Source organism: Elephas maximus, chromosome 12 (assembly GCF_024166365.1).
Source record: "Elephas maximus indicus isolate mEleMax1 chromosome 12, mEleMax1 primary haplotype, whole genome shotgun sequence".
NCBI lineage: Eukaryota > Metazoa > Chordata > Mammalia > Proboscidea > Elephantidae > Elephas > Elephas maximus.
In genome coordinates, this window is record NC_064830.1 from 26,174,815 (window position 1) to 26,191,034 (window position 16,220).

Genomic DNA, 16,220 nt, shown 5'->3' on the forward strand with positions numbered 1-16,220 from the left:
CATCAGTAAGTGCTTCAAGTCCTCTTCACTTTGAGCAAGCAAGGTTGTGTCATCTGCATATCACAGGCTGTTAATGAGTCCTCCTCCTCCAGTTCTGAAGCCACATTCTTCATATAGTCCAGCTTCTCGAATTATTTGCTCAGCATACAGATTGAATAAAAAAAAAAAAAATTTTTTTTTTTTAAAAATATGGTAAAAGAATAGAACCCTGATGCATACATACCTTTCCTGACTTTTAACCACACAGTATCCTCTTGTTCTGTTGGAACGACTGCCTCTGGGTTTATGTATAGGTTCCCTGTGAAGCACAATTAAGTACATTCCAAAACAGGATTAAGATAAAGTGTGAGCCGTGATATGTTATCATGACCTGTGATCTGAGACAGACTTCAGACTGGAGAAGTTCATTTTCTGCTGCGAGTGGTTGGGGGAGTGGGTAGGTTTCTGTGAGACTCTGAGTAGAGTGTGCCCTCTCTGATATACATGAGAGCGTTGTGGGGTTGGGGCAGTGGGTTGGCTCTACAGGATATATTTTGCAAGAATCGATCTAAGGGAAGAGAAAAGATAAAAGTTTGGCTTGAGACAAATGGCTGTTGGGGAGTAGTTCTGAACGAATTAGGAAGTCTGTGGTCTAGATTGTTCCCAGGCTAGCCCCCAAGGGACTCACATCTGGTACCTGGGAAGAGGGAATTGGAGTGAGAGGCCGACTCCAAGGAAAAAAACCTAGCAGGGATCTCTCCCAGGCAGTCCTGCTGGGCAGCCTCTCTCAGATGATGTACCCTGGGGGAAAATGGTTCTTTGCCCACAGGGGTAGCTTAGCTGGAGCAGAGAATGGATAGGAGTGAGACACATCAGCAAACATCTGTCTTGGAAAATGAGAGTTTAGGCTTGGAGCAGTGGAGACATCACCTCCAAAAACAGCCAAAATCACCAGAAAGACTGATGCCTGGTGGTAGCCTAGTTGTCTCTGAAAATCATTCATGTCAGTAAAGTCATCTTGAGTAGGTATTGCAAATATATCATCTACTTATTTATGAATTATAAACGTTTGCTGTTGTTGTTGTTAGGTGCTGTTGAGTTGGTTCTGACTCATAGTGACCCTAAGTAGCACAGAATGAAACATGCTACTATGCTAAAATTATATTTGAAATAAAATAGAAATTCAAAAGAGGATAAAGTAAAGATGAAGTAAATGATATTTTAGAAATAATTGTCATTTATTAACTGTACAAAAATCTTTTCTCTCCTGGTAAAATATTTATATTGAATATCTTTATTATTTTTGAAAATCTTGGGTAGTGTTTTATGGTACAGAAATAAAAAAATCTGATTCTAAGCTCTGTGTATTTTGATACTGATTTTAGTGCTGTCATTGTTGAGAGGATACCTCATAATGATACCTCGGTCACGATAAAAAAAAATACATTATTGGCTAAACTTATTAAATTATGATTACTTTCATTCCTATCCACTAGTTTTAAAAAAATTTTGCTGAAAGTAAGCTAGTAAATATCTATTCCCTGATAACAATTTTTGTTGCATATTAATTAGAAAATTTTGTGTCTGCATTTTTAACAAAATAGATTTAAAACCCATTGAAATCTTCATTTGGAAAAATTAAAAAAACAGACTTAGAAAGTTTTGTTTCCACACTTTTGAAGCGTGCAGATATGATGGTTTGTAAAGGTGACACATGCTGTTTTAGCAACAACATTACATCATTTATTTAGTAAATGAATATTTACTGAGTACCTGCTATGTGCAAAGCACTATTTTAGATGCTGGATTTATAGCAGAGAACAAAATAGACAAAAATTCGTGTTTTCATGGAGCTTACATTCTATGGGTGAGATCACCAGTGAGCCTCTGTCTGCTACAAATGATTTTCATCATCATTCCTGTCTTATTTGAAAAAAATGACAGTGATCCTATTACTTAAGACAACAACCTGGGCATATATAAGCTGTGGTATGTTGCAATCCATGGATATCATGTGAGCGGGTGAGGATGTCACTGCCGACTCTGAGTTGTGGAATGCCGAGTGTCTCCTTATGCTGTCTTTCCTGCCATATGTGACACCTGTCATACTCCCAAGGAAGGTGCTAGGGTCAATCCATTACCAAGGCTTAATTTATTTAATATTTTTTAAAAGATATATAACAAAGATCCAGTATTGCCTTGTACCCCCCAAAATTGTCTTAAGCACCTCCCAGAAGTGAATACACACCATTTTGGAGCCTACAATCAGGAGATTGATTTGCAGGAGCACACAGGCACTCCAAGCACTAGTTTGGAGGATTCTTTCTACCTATAATGGCTAAGCGTGGAGCACATAAAGATAGCATCTATATTAGTTATTTTTTTGTGCCCGGGGCAGGACTGAGTGTGTATATACCAACTTGTCAGCACAGAGCCTCCCATGGTGAGGTACCTGCCTATAGGTTGTTTGGTAGTTTTTGGCTGAAAACAGCACCTAAAAATTGCTAGATCTTTCAGAAAGCAAGTAGTTCTGGATTTGGGGAATCACATATATTACTTGCTGCAAAAGACCTCCTTAAAGTATTAAAAAGCAAAGATGTCACTTGAGGACTAAGGTGTGCCTGACCCAAGCCATGGTGTTTTCAATCATCTCATATGCATGTGAAAGCTAGACAATGCATAAAGAAGGCCAAAGAAGAATGGATGCATTTGAATTACAGTGTTGGTGAAGAATATTGATTATACCTTGAACTGCCAAAAGAATCAATGAATCTGTCTTGGAAGAGGTACAGCCAGAATGCTCCTTAGAAGCGATGATGACGAGGCTTCGTCTCATGTACTTTGGACATATTATCAGGAGGGACCAGTCCCTGGAGAAGGACATCATGCTTGGTAAGTACAGGGTCAGCAAAAAAGAGGAAGACCCTCTATGAGACGATTTGACACAGTGTCTGCAACAGTGGGCTCATGCATAGCAACAATTGTAAGGATGGCGCTGGACCAGGCAGTGCTTCATTCTCTTGAGCACAGGGTCCAGTCAGAACCAACTCAACGGCACTAGCACCAGTCTGTCCATTATCTGGACTTCCATAGAGACATTTTGTCTCCCTTGGTTTTGTTCTTTGAAGGCTGTCATTTACTGTTTGTATGCCTTGTGATTTTTTTATAGCAACTAGGACATTAGAACATTCCAGTGTTAGATCTTAGCATGTGGCTTTCTGGATTTGCCTTAGTACATAGTGCTTTTAAAAGTGCTAGTTTCTGCAAAAAACTCTCACTCTGGGTTCTGCTTCACTTCTTAGGAGTTATCTGTCTCCTTCAGCTGCACCATTTAGACCTAGCCAATCAAGGGCAGTTATAGACTTCAGTCATAGCTCACCACTCCCTCCTGTAGCCTGTGCCAGTTTTTACCGTCATCCACACCTCTTGCTTAGTTTCTGTGTAATCTGCTGTTTGAGGACTCTGTGTCATTCTGTCTATGACTTTGGGAAGAAGGTACACTGCCCCCGTGTGACATAGACTGGGAATGGGCCTATAATATCTGCTTATTTCCACATACTTTTGCTTAAAGATTTTGCTCATAAATTATCTTCTTTGAGCATCACAACTGGAAAACAGATCAGTGCTTGTATCCCTACTGTGAATACAATTGGCTCCTGTCATTTACTAAGTCCCTATTTTGTGTCAGCATTTTACAGTATCACTTATCTTTGCCACAACCTCAATATAGGGAGTGGGACATAAACTGAGGCTCAGATATTTATTAATTAACTGGAATCATATGAAATTGCCATTTTTTAAATGTCAAAAATGGTAACATATTGACAATTTTATATGGTTTAGGCTAATGTCTATTTGGTTTTTTTTACAGGGTTAAAAAAAAGGTCCCAAGAAAATACTCTTATTTCTTCTAATCAAATATTACTCAGAAAGACACATTAAAAAATATAATACATTGTTTCAGCACTTCACATATTTTAACTCAGTCCTCACAATAGTGGGTGCTATTGTTATCATCCCCATTTTACATAAGAGGAAACTGAGGCACAGAGAGGTTGAGTAGCTTGTCCAAGGCCACATACCTAGTAAGTGGCAGAAACAATTTGGACGCCAGCAATCTGGGCTCAGAGTCTGAGCTCTTAGCCTGTTGTTGCATTAGCCTCTTGAGTCTCAGGATAAAGTGTTTTTTCTTGAGTGAGTAGGATTTTGGTATTGTGGAATTTGGATGAATGGGGGAAAGGAAGGGCACTGTTGCTGACCATATCCGTGATCCTGTGCTAGATCCTTGGTGTATCCCTGTCGTCTAGTTTTCGTAGCATTCCTGTGATGTGGGCAATGATAGCAGAGGAGGAAATTTTTCAGAGGAGGAAAAGTAGGCTCAGAGAGGTTACAACTCTGGAAAGTGGCATATCTTGGTCTCAAGCCTCTGTGATTTGACTGCAAAGCTATGTCTTTACTTATCCTTATGCTGGAGTCTGTGCTCTTTCCTTTTGTTCACCGTATGGTGGAGTTGCTGCTGTGATAGTTTTCAGGAGTCTGACAGACCCGCCAGCCTCTGTTTGTTCCTCCCAGAACCTCTCAACCTCCTACTCTTGCTCGGTTGAGAAGCCGCATTGGCCACCATGCACTGGTCCCAACTAACAGGGATGCAAATACCTTTCAGACTGGGGCTGAGGTTGCCAACAAGGTCTTCCTTCAATTATTTGATCACCATGGAAGGGAACAAAAATGCCTTGTTGAGTTCTTAAGTCCCTCAATTTATATTTATCTGAGGTTATTTACATGGGTTAAAAGGAGCTGGCTCAGACTTGGCCCTTGGATGCTCTCCTCTAATCCCCATTAATATTGCATAAAGGCTGCAAATTCCCAGCGATTCCTCACACAGAGACAATGGCAAGGAGCAGCAACTTATCTTCCCCACCCCCTGCTACCACACTTGAGTTTCTGGTTTAACAAAGCAAGGAGCCTGGATGAAAGGATTCTCTGCTGTTCAGGAAGCATAGCGTTACGGAAAGCTGCTAGCAAAAGGAATACTGCAGAAAAAGTTCATCTACTTGATTTATTCTTGATTAAAATTTTTATTTTGAGACAATTATAGATTCACCTACAGTCGTAAGAAATAATACAGAGATTTCATGTCCCCTTTACCCAGTTTCTCCAATGGCAACAGTTTGAAAAACTATAGTATAATATCACAACATTGATGTAGTCAATATACAAATAGTTCCATCACTACAAGGATCCCTGTGTTGCTCTTTTATAGCCGTAGCTACTTCCCTCTGGCCCCTGCCCTCTCTCCATCTTCCTATCCCTGACCCCTGACAACCACTAACCTGTTCTGTATTTTTCTATAATTTTGTCTCTTCAAGAATGTTATATAAGTGGAATTATTTAGTATGTGACCTTTTCTGATTGGCTTTTTTCACATAGCATAATTCCTTAGAGATTTCTTTCAAGTCGTTTCACTTATCAATGGTTTATTCCTTTTTATTGCTGAGTCGTAGTCCACGGTACGGATCACCACGGTTTGTTTAACCATTCACCCATTGAAGGACATCTGAGTTGTTTCCGGTTTTGGGCTTAATTATGAATAAAGCTGGTGTGCACACTTGTGTACAGGTTTTGGTGTAAACCTAAACTTGAATTTCTCTGGAATAAATGCCCAAGAGTGCAATTGCTGGATCTAATGGCAGGTACATGTTTAGTTCCGTATGTGCTCATATGCCAACCTGTTTTCCAGGATGGCTGTACCATTTTATATTTTATATTCCCACCAGCAGTGTATGAAAATCTAATTTCTCTGCATCCTCTTCAGAATTTCATGTTACCATTATTTTTAATTTTAGAGATTCCGATAGGTGAGTAGTGGTAGCTCATTGTGGTTTTAATTTGCATTTTTTATTGACCAGGGATGCTGAGCATTTTTTCATAGGGTTTGCTTGCTTTTTGTATATCCTCTTTGGTGAAATGTGTCTTAAAATCTTTTTTTGTTATTGTTGAGTTTCGAGAGTTCTTTTATATATTCTACAGACTCGCTCTTTGCTCGATAGAGTGGTTTGCAAATATTTTCTCCCGTCTCGTAGCTCTTATCTTTTTGTTCTCTTAATGGGGTCTTTGCAGAGCAAAGCTTAACGTTTTGATGAAGTCCAAATTTGTCAATTTGTCATTTTTTCATTTTGTGGATTGTGCTTGTGATATCAATTCTAAGAACTCTTTGCCTAGCCCTAGATCCTAAAGGTTTCCTTCTGTGATTTTTTTCCAGAAGTTTTACATTTTATATGTCAGTCCACGATCCATTTTGCGTTAATTTTTGTACAAAGCGTAAAGGCTTAGCTCAGGTGTTTTTTTTTTTTTTTTGCTTAGGGATGTCCAACAGATCCAGCACCGTTTGTTCAAAAGTCTCTCTTTCTCCACTGAAATGCTTTTGCATTGATGCAAGATTTTAAAAACCGATGACTTTATTAACAATTCAAATAAACTGGGGCATGAAAGAGGTCCCTGGGGAACGCAAACAGATCGCGCTTGACCGCTTAACCTAAAGGTTGGTGGTTCGAACCCTCCAGCAGCACTGTGGAAGAAAAGCTTGGAGATCTGCTTCTGTGAAGGTTACTGCCAAGAAAACTCTTTGGAGCAGTTCTACTTTGTAAGATAGGGGGCCGCCATGAGTCAAAATTCAGTTAACCGTAACACGTTTTTGTTTGGCCTGTGAAAGTAGCTAAAGTTTGCATGATAAATTCGAGGTGTTCATATAGCTAATTCTAGGCTTCAGGTTATCAATAAAGGCAGTGCAGCTCAGGGACACTGTGGGTTCAGACTAGATGTGGTTAAGTGGAGATGTGAGTCAGGGCGTGGGGAATCTGGGTGTGTGGCGTGCATCTAAGTTCCTATGCAGTTTTACTGCTGTTGAGCTGGGTAGCTGCCTCTCCAGAGACAGGTGGTGACGCTTGGTGTCCTGGAGCCAAGCTGGGGCATGTTGACCTTGTGGTAGACATGGGCATGGCTGGTCTAGAGTCCCACTTCGTCTCCTCTGTCGGCCGCAGACACGTTGTTGACTGACTTTAGCTGTCAGCTTCAGTGAGGTGCCCCCCAGCTAGCTTCCAGCAGGTGACTATTTAAAAGCCATGTTTAGAATACATGGACCTGAAGTATTATTTTTGAAGTGTGGGTTCAAAATATATATATACATATATATATTGTTATCACTTAAAAATGTTTTATCACATAATGTGTTCATTGGAGGAAAAACAGAAAGCAAAGTTAAGCAAAATTCACCTGTCATCCCCATATCCTGGGGCAATCCCAGGGAACATAAAGTTATTTTAGAAGGGAGGTTGTCTTTTTTGTTCGTTTGTTTCAAAAACCTTCCTTCTCACTCCAGTAGGTCCATGAAGACTCAAAACTGGTTTGCGGGGTAGGGGGAGAGAAAGAAATCCGTCCTTCGTTGGCTGAATTGGGAGAGAATTTTTGACACGCTGAGCATCCTGCAAATGAGGCCTTTGTGCGGGGGTGCAGAGGTCGGGGCTGAGAAACACAGGGATATCAAAAGGTGGAGAGCATAATGGCCGGCTGTGGCCAGTCCTGCCAGAATGATCTTTTGTTTCCTGTGGTTGGCTGTCCAGGATGGTGGCTGAGGACATCAAAGACCTATGGAAACACTGTTATCTGTCCCTGTCCTTTGCCCCGACTGTGTAAAGGGTCTCCCCACTGGGAACCCTGGGAGAGCAGAGCTCTGAGCTGCAGTCCCTGCATTCGAGCTGTTCAGTCTGAACAAGAGCTGATCAATAACGTTTGCCTTAGCCATTTAAGTCACACACTGTGTTTCGTTCTGGGGGAATATTTATTTATTTACCTGTTTGATTAAGAAGCATTTCCTTCCAATTTCAAAAGTTGTATGTGCCAATAGCAGAAAACATAAAACGGAAAAACAAAAACCTAACTCTTGCACCTAGAAATAATCATTGTTAGCATTTTTGGGAGGGTTCTTGTCTTTTTAATGTCCATATAGAAGATAAGTTTTGCAAAAAATGCTCTCATAATGCAAATTAAAACTACGATGAGATTCCATCTCACACCAGCAAGGCTGGCATTAATCCAAAAAACACAAAATAATAAATGTTGGAGAGGCTGTGGAGAGATTGGAACTCTCATACACTGCTGGTGGGAATGTAAAATGGTACAACCACTTTGGAAATCTATCTGGCGTTATCTTAAACAGTTAGAAATAGAACTACCATACAACCCAGAAATCCCACTCCTAGGAATATACCCTAGAGATACAAGAGCCTTCATACAAACAGATATATGCACACCCATGTTTATTGCAGCTCTGTTTACAATAGCAAAAAGTTGGAAGCAACCAAGGTGTCCATCAACGGATTAATGGGTAAATAAATTGTGGTATATTCACACAATGGAATACTACGCATCGATAAAGAACAGTGACGAATCTCTGAAACATTTCATAACATGGAGGAACCTGGAAGGCATTATGCTGAGCGAAATTAGTCAGAGGCAAAAGGACAAATATTGTATAAGACCACTATTATAAGATCTTGAGAAATAGTAAACCTGAGAAGAACACATACTTTTGTGGTTACGAGGCGGGGAGGGAGGGAGGGTGGGAGAGGGTTTTTTATTGATTAATCAGTAGATAAGAACTGCTTTAGGTGAAGGGAAAGACAACACTCAATACATGGAAGGTCAGCTCAATTGGACTGGACCAAAAGCAAAGAAGTTTCCGGGATAAAATGAATGCTTCAAAGGTCAGCGGAGCAAGCGCGGGGGTCTGGGGAACATGGTTTGCGGGGACTTCTAAGTCAATTGGCAAAATAATTCTATTATGAAATCATTCTGCATCCCACTTTGAAATGTGGCGTCTGGGGTCTTAAATGCTAACAAGCGGCCATCTAAGATGCAGCAATTGGTCTCAACCCACCTGGACCAAAGGAAAATGAAGAACACCAAGGCCACACGACAACTAAGAGCCCAAGAGACAGAAAGGGCCACATGAACCAGAGACCTACATCATCCTGAGACCAGAAGAACTAGTTGGTGCCCGGCCACAATCGATGACTGCCCTGACAGGGAGCACAGCAGAGGACCCCTGAGGGAGCAGGAGATCAGTGGGATGCAGACCCCAAATTCTCATAAAAAGACCAAACTTAATGGTCTGACTGAGACTGGAGGAATCCCGGCGGCCATGCTCCCCAGACCTTCTGTTGACCCGGGACAGGAACTATCCCCGAAGACAACTCATCAGAAATGAAAGGGACTGGTCAGCGGGTGGGAGAGAGACGCTGATGAAGAGTGAGCTAATTATATCAGGTGGACACTTGAGATTGTGTTGGCAACTCTTGTCTGGAGGGGGGATGGGAGGATAGAGAGAGAGGGAAGCAGGCAAAATTGTCAAGAAAGGAGAGACTGAAAGGGCTGACTCGAGGGGGAGAGTAAGTGGGAGCAGGGAGTGAGATGTATGTAAACTTATATGTGACAGACTGATTGGCTTTGTAAACGTTCACTTGAAGCTTAATAAAAGTTATTAAAAAAAATGCTCTCATACTGTACGTACAGTTTTCATATAGGTCTCCTGGGAACGTATGTCCATGTTATTACTATATCCATGTCATATTGTTTTACAAGATGACATTTGAGATCTGCAGAGTATTATATCCTTGTAACAATTTTCTTTGCATTATAAAGCTGTTGCTTTAAAAAGATTTAAATGAGATTCTTGCTTTTTTTCTGATTAGAAAAGTATCCTTATTATAGTAACCGTTGTGTACTCTTGGGTGGATTCTGATTCGTAGTGACCCTATGTGACAGGGGAGAACTGCCCCATAAGGTTTCCAAGGCCGTGGTCTTTATGGAAGCAGACTGCCACATCTTTCTCCTGTGGAGCTGCCGATGGGTTCAAATCACCACTTTCAGTGAACAGCTGAGTGCTTAAGCGTTGTGCCAGCAGGGCTCCTTAGTGTAGCAACTGGAACATTTTAGATAGAATTACTTGCTTAGCTTACACGAACGATTCAAAGTGTCTTTCACCTAACAGGTCATTAGATAAAAAATGGTTCTAGCCGTTCTGGAAGGGGAATCTTGGGGATTTACTCAGCTGTGATGAGCAAGTAATGGGTACTTTACATCTTTACATCAGGAAATGAATATTTGTAAGACTTACCGCACTGTGGCACCTCTATAGGAGCAAGTCTGGGTAAGAGGAACAGCTAATAGGTCCCCATTAAGCCAACTTTTGGTTAAGAAACAAAGAGGAGAGAAAGTGGATAGACTATTGGGCATCTGTAGTTGGATTTAAATGTTAATGTCATGGATTGAATTGTGTTCCCCAAAAACATGTATCAACTTGGCTAGTCCATGATTGCCAGTATTGTATGATTGTCCACCAAGAAAGAGGCACTAGGAGCATAGTGCCTAGGGGCCGGGGTCCCTGTGCTGAGAAGCTCCTCGACCAGGGGAAGATTGATGACAAGGACCTTCTCCCAGAGCCAACAAGAGAGAGAAAGCCTTCCCCTGGCGCTGACACCCTGAATTCGGACTTCTAGCCTTCTGGACTGTGAGAGGATAAATTTCTCTTTGGTAAAGCCATCTACCTGTGGTATTTCTGTTGTAGCAACACTAGGTGACCAAGACAGTTAACATGTGATATAAGAAATAAAATTGGCTGGTTTATGAGATGCTGTTTTACTCCGCATTTTCAGCTGTGACGTGACTTGTCTGTGAGTCAGGGCCCAGTTTTGAGGGGCCCGTCTCAGGGTCTTAGATCACCCAGTGGCAACCTCTGTCTTTGTACAGACCATGTTGCGTTATCACTGCATGTTTACCTGTGTGTTCTTTCCACTGTTTGCCATGTACTTTGGTGGCAGAAACCAGGATGTCATCATCTGGGCCTCATGGGACCTGAACGCAGTACTGTATCCTCCTAGAACTGGCCAATGTACGCGTTTCAGTTTTTCATGAACATTATTTACTTCAGTTGTATCCCTTATTGATTTATTAAAAAAAAATTATTTGCATTTATTCATTTATGTCGTAAGCTCTTTTGAGTAATTTACAGCAGTGGAGTTTAGAGGCAAAAGGACGTGACTGAGAGGAGGATAACCTGTTTTCACAGTGGGATTCTTGATTGTGAAGTGTTTTAGATGTGATTCTTGTTTACCACTGAGTTACTAGGACCCAGTTTGTTAAAGACATGAGGCGCCATTATGTTCTATTTTGTATTGAACTTTTTAGAAAGGTATTTTTTTTTAATTGTGCTTTTTAAGTGAAAGTTTACAAATCAAGCCAGTCCTAGCTGCCTTCCCCCTGAGACAGCACACTCCTCCTCTCCACCCTGTATTTCCCATGTCCATTCAGCCAGCTCCTGTCCCCCTCGGCTTTCTCATCTCCTCTCCAGGCAGGAGCTGCCCACATAGTCTCATGTGTCTGCTTGAGCCAAGAAGCTCACTCCACACCAGTATCATTTTCTGTCTTATAGTCCAGTCCAACCCCTGTCGGAAGAGTTGGCTTTGGGAATGGTTCCAGTCTTGGGCTAACAGAGGGCCTGGGGACCATGACCTCTGTGGCCCTTCTAGTCTCAGTCAGACCGTTAAGTCTGGTCTTTTTATGAGAATTTGAGACCTTCATCCCACTGTTCTCCTGCTCCATCAGGGATTCTCTGTTGTGTTCCTTATCAGTTGTAGCCGGGTATCATCTAGTTTTTAGGAAGGTAATTTTGGGATGTGTCTAATCACAAACACATGTGAAGTGCCTACTTTGTGCCAGGTCCTTGCTACATTTTTGTTTATTTTTAGGAATCATACTCTTAATGGTCAGGTTTTTATTTTCCCCTCAATTTTTAAAAAAATTAATAAGCTTTATTTTTTAGAGTAGTTTTAGGTATACAGACAAATTGAGTAGAGAGGTAAGAGAGTCCCCCTATAACCCTCCCTCCCACAGTTTTCCTGTTATTAACATCTTGCATTCAGGTGGCACCATTACTTTAATTGATGAACTAATATTGATACTTCATTATTAATTAAAGTCCATAGTTTATCCCTTTCGTTACTCCATTTTTCTTGTAATTTTTTTGTTTTTGATAGCATATGTTTTCAGTATTGGAATGCATGCTTATTAATTGTGCTTAAATTTGAGAGAAATATCATCTGGTAATAGAAGCCACCAATGAGACAGGTGGCACCGTAGCACCACTGATCTGTGGTATGACAGTATAACAATAAAAGCCAGATAAGTAATTTATTGTGGGCATCTTTCCATTAGGTTACGTGGGGAACCTCTGGTTTTCCAGATACGACACAGAAAAACCAAAGCAAATCTGTCAGGGGTTCCCAGCTATCACACAGGAAAGCCATAATTATGCCTGCAAGCCTTATCTCATAGCAGTAAAGAAAGAAAAGGCAAAAGTTTATAAAACGAACACATCCAGGAAGCATCATCTAATAGAATGCTCAACCTACGCAACAATGAGGCTCCAGCTCTGGTCTGCTGAGCTTCAAGCATTTCAGAAGGGCCTCACCTTGATGCTAAATGCGCTAGAACTGGAATAACCCTTACCTCTGCGGGCCAGAGGCATAAAAAGTGGCTGGTATATAGGGTTGCTGTGAATTGGAATTGACAGCAATGGGTTTGGAGTTTTTTTTGTTGTACCATTAATCCAGTAGTAATGAAAGAGTTAAATTAGGGTTCACTCTTTGTGTTGTACAGTCCAGTGTGTTTTGACAAATGCCTACTGCCATGTGTCCACCATTACCCCCCAAAAAACAGTATCACAGAATAATTTGCTGCCCTAAATATGCCATTTGCTCCACCTAGTCACCCTCCTATCTCGAATCCCTGGCAACCACTGCTCTTATTGTCTGTATAGTTTGGCTTTTTCCAGAATGTCATGCAGTTGGAATTACATATTATGTAGCTTTTTCAGACTGGCTTTTTTCACTAAGCACTATGCATTTAAAGTTCCTCCATGTCTTTTTTTGACTTGATAGCTCAATTTTTTATCACTGAGTAATACTCAGGTGTATGAATGTACTGCAGTTTGTTTATTCATGTACTTATTGAAGAGTATCTTGGTTGCTTCAAGTTTTTGCCAATTATAAATAAGGCTACAATAAACATTTGTGTGCAGGTTTTTATATAGACATAGCTTTCAATTCATTTGGGTAAATACCTAGGAGCACAATTACTGGATCCTGTGGCAGGCCTGTGTTGAGCTTTGTAAGAAATTGCTAGACTGATTTTCAAAGTGGCTGTACCATTTTGCAGTGAATGAGAGTCCCTGTAGTTCCACATTGTCACCGGCATTTGGTGATGTCAGTGTTTTCGATTTTAGCCATTCTCGTAGGTATGGGGAAACCCTGGTGGTGTAGTGGTTAAGAGCTATGGCTGCTAACCAAAAGGTCGGCATTTCGAATCTACCAGGTGCTCCTTGGAAGCTCTATGGGACAGTTCTGCTCTATCCTGTAGGGTTTCTATGAGTCAAAATTGACTCGATGGCAACGAGTTTGGTTTTGGTTTAATAGGTATGGAGCCCTGGTGGTTCAGTGGTTAAGAGCTTGGCTGCTTACCAAAAGTTGGCAGTTCAAATCTACCAGTTGCTCCTTGGAAACCCTATGGGGCAGTTCTACTCAGTTCTGTAGGGTCACTATCAGTTGAAATCGATTCGATGGCAACGGGTTTGGTTTGGTTTTAATAGATGTGTAGTGGTATCTCGTTTTAATATGCAATTCTCTATATGATGTTGAGCATCTTTTCATCCTTGCCATCTGTATGTCATCTTTGGTGATGTATTTGTTCAGACCTTTCAACTGCTTTTTCATTGGGTTGTTTATTTTCTTAGTGTTATATTTCAAGAGTTCTTTGTATATTTTGGATATAAGTCCTTCATCAGATATATGTTGTGTGAATATTTTCTCTGAGTCGGTGACTTGTCTTTTCAGTCTCTTAATTAGTATTCTTTTTTTTTTTTTAAACTTGGAATGAGTTGATTTTCTCCTTCATAGGGTTTGCATTTCCTTCTCAGCTTACAGAATCAATACCATTTGGGCCTTCCTCAGTGTATGCATTTGCTTCTTTAGCAGTTACAGATAATAATAAATATGATGAAAATATTTATCGATCGCAAACATTTTACCAGGTACTTTTAAAAAAAAATTTTTTTTTTTTTATATGTATCTGGAAATCCTGGTGGCTTGGTGGTTAAGAGCTGCAGCTGACAACCAAAAGGTCAGCAGTTCGAATCCACCAGGTACTCCTTGGAAACCCTTTGGGGCAGTTCTACTCTGTCCTGTATGGTTGCTATGAATAGAAATTGACTTTTCAGCAGTGGGTTTGGTTTTCAGTTTTTATATGTATTTACACTTATTTTGTACATTATTTTCTCTGTAGTATCTAATATAGTGACGGCACGTGGTTGAAGGAATAGATAATTTATTAATAACAAGCCTATGAGATAAGTTTTATATTCTTATTTCATAGTTGAGAAACTAAGGCTTAGAAAGCCCAGACAGTAAGGTTATACAGGTGGTAAAGGGGTAGAACTGGAATTCAGACCTAAACCCATTTGGCTTCAAAGCCTGTGTTGGTGCCCCTGGGCTATGCTGAGTCCAGTGGGCAAGCTTCATTGCCAGTACTGGAAAGAAAGGAAAACTAAGGGCTACAGGCTCTGAAGGTGAAAGAAGAGGCCAAAGTTCTAGTCACGTGGGGCTAGTAGATGCCGCCGTCCTCATCTCAGCTCCCCCACTTGACTCTACAGCCCCTGAAAGTAAAAGAAATATTACTGACATAGAAGTCTGCTTTGTACTCCTTCATCTACTTCCCCTTCTCCTTCTTTCTGCAGAGGAACCACTGTCTTGAGTGTGATATGTCTCCTTTCTGTCCACATTTTTACGTATTTACTACCTAAATGTGTATTTATTGTTTTGAGTGCCAAAGTTTTTTTTGTCATAAATGGTATCATATATATGCATATTATTGATAGCCCTAGTTCATTTTAGCTGGCGTTTGGTAGTATTCTGTGGTATGAGTGTATCATATTTTATTTTTTATCCATCTCCCCTAATGATAGACACTTAGATTGTTTCCTGTTTTATAATATTGAGGAAAACATGGCTCTAAACGTTCTTTTATGTCTCTGTGCACAGGGAGGGGTGGGATTCCTGGGTTATGTTATATATGCACTTTCCCTTTAACTAGATTCTGCCCAATTCCTCACTAAAATGGTGATACTAATTTTTATTCCCGTTAGTGGTGTCTGAGGGCTTCCCCTTCCCTACATTTTTGCCAACATTTAATATTGTCAGACTTGCTAATTTTTGCCACTCTGACAGGTGTGGAGTGGTTAATTTCTGGTGAGGTTTCACATCTCTGGTTTTCTTCGTATTGGCAGGGCAAGGTAACCTTTCTGTTCATTGCACATTATACACTCTGACTTTAAAAATGTTTTTAATAATATTTCAGCATTATGTTTTAATTTTTGCTCACCTAACTGTTCACGAAGGCCCTTCTTATGCCGGACATAGCAGCTTATGCTTCTTTATTAGCTCTGAGCAACAACTACCCTGCAAGATAGGTCTTATCCACATTTATAGGGAAGGAAACTGAAGCTAAGAGAGACTAAGGGATTCTCCAAATCCAAATTCGATCACACTTTGCCTTTACTTAAAACTGTTGTAAGAACTTGCCATCGCCCTTGGTGTAGAGAGCGCACCCTCAGCAATGCCTGCTGCTCTCTCCCTACTTCTCCAGCCGCTTGCCCTCGCTCTGTCCTCTGGTCACACCGGATGGGCCCGGAGCCTTTACACCTGCAGCTCCATCTTCCCAGAGCCTCCCCCTCCCCCTTCTCCTCTACCCCTTTCTGAGCGCTCATCTCACATCCTCAGGGGCACCATCTCTCCCCTGCTCGTCTGTGTCGGGCTACTTTGTTTTTATTCTCAATTTCTCTGTATTTTTCTTTCCTAGACCAATACAACTAGATGGTGCCTGGCTGCCACCAGTGACTGCTCTGACAGGGATCACAATAGAGGGTGCTGGACACAGCTGGAGAAAAAGAGAACAAAATTCTAATTCAAAAAGAAAGACCGGACTTGCTGGCCTGACAGAGACTGGAGAAACCCTGGGAGTATGGCCCCCAGGTACCCTATCAGTTCAGTAATGAAGTCACTCCTGAGGTTCACCCTTCAGCCAAAGATTGGACAGGCCCATAAAACAAAACAGTAGTGAAGGGGTACACCATT

At 41.0% G+C, this 16,220-nt stretch overlaps 1 protein-coding gene across 11 annotated transcripts in view; it reads left to right on the forward strand.

Annotated features, from left to right (window-relative positions):
• Window positions 1–16,220, forward strand: part of GREB1 (growth regulating estrogen receptor binding 1) — a 189,449-nt gene that overhangs the window by 10,609 nt on the left and 162,620 nt on the right. Inside the window, exon 1 of one of the 11 annotated variants that reach the window (XM_049902775.1) lies at window positions 13,966–16,118. The exons of the other annotated variants lie outside the window; for them this stretch is intronic. The gene's annotated coding sequence lies outside the window, so the exon portion shown is untranslated. Of the gene's footprint in view, window positions 1–13,965; window positions 16,119–16,220 lie in introns of those variants that run through there. 11 annotated transcript variants of the gene reach the window in all.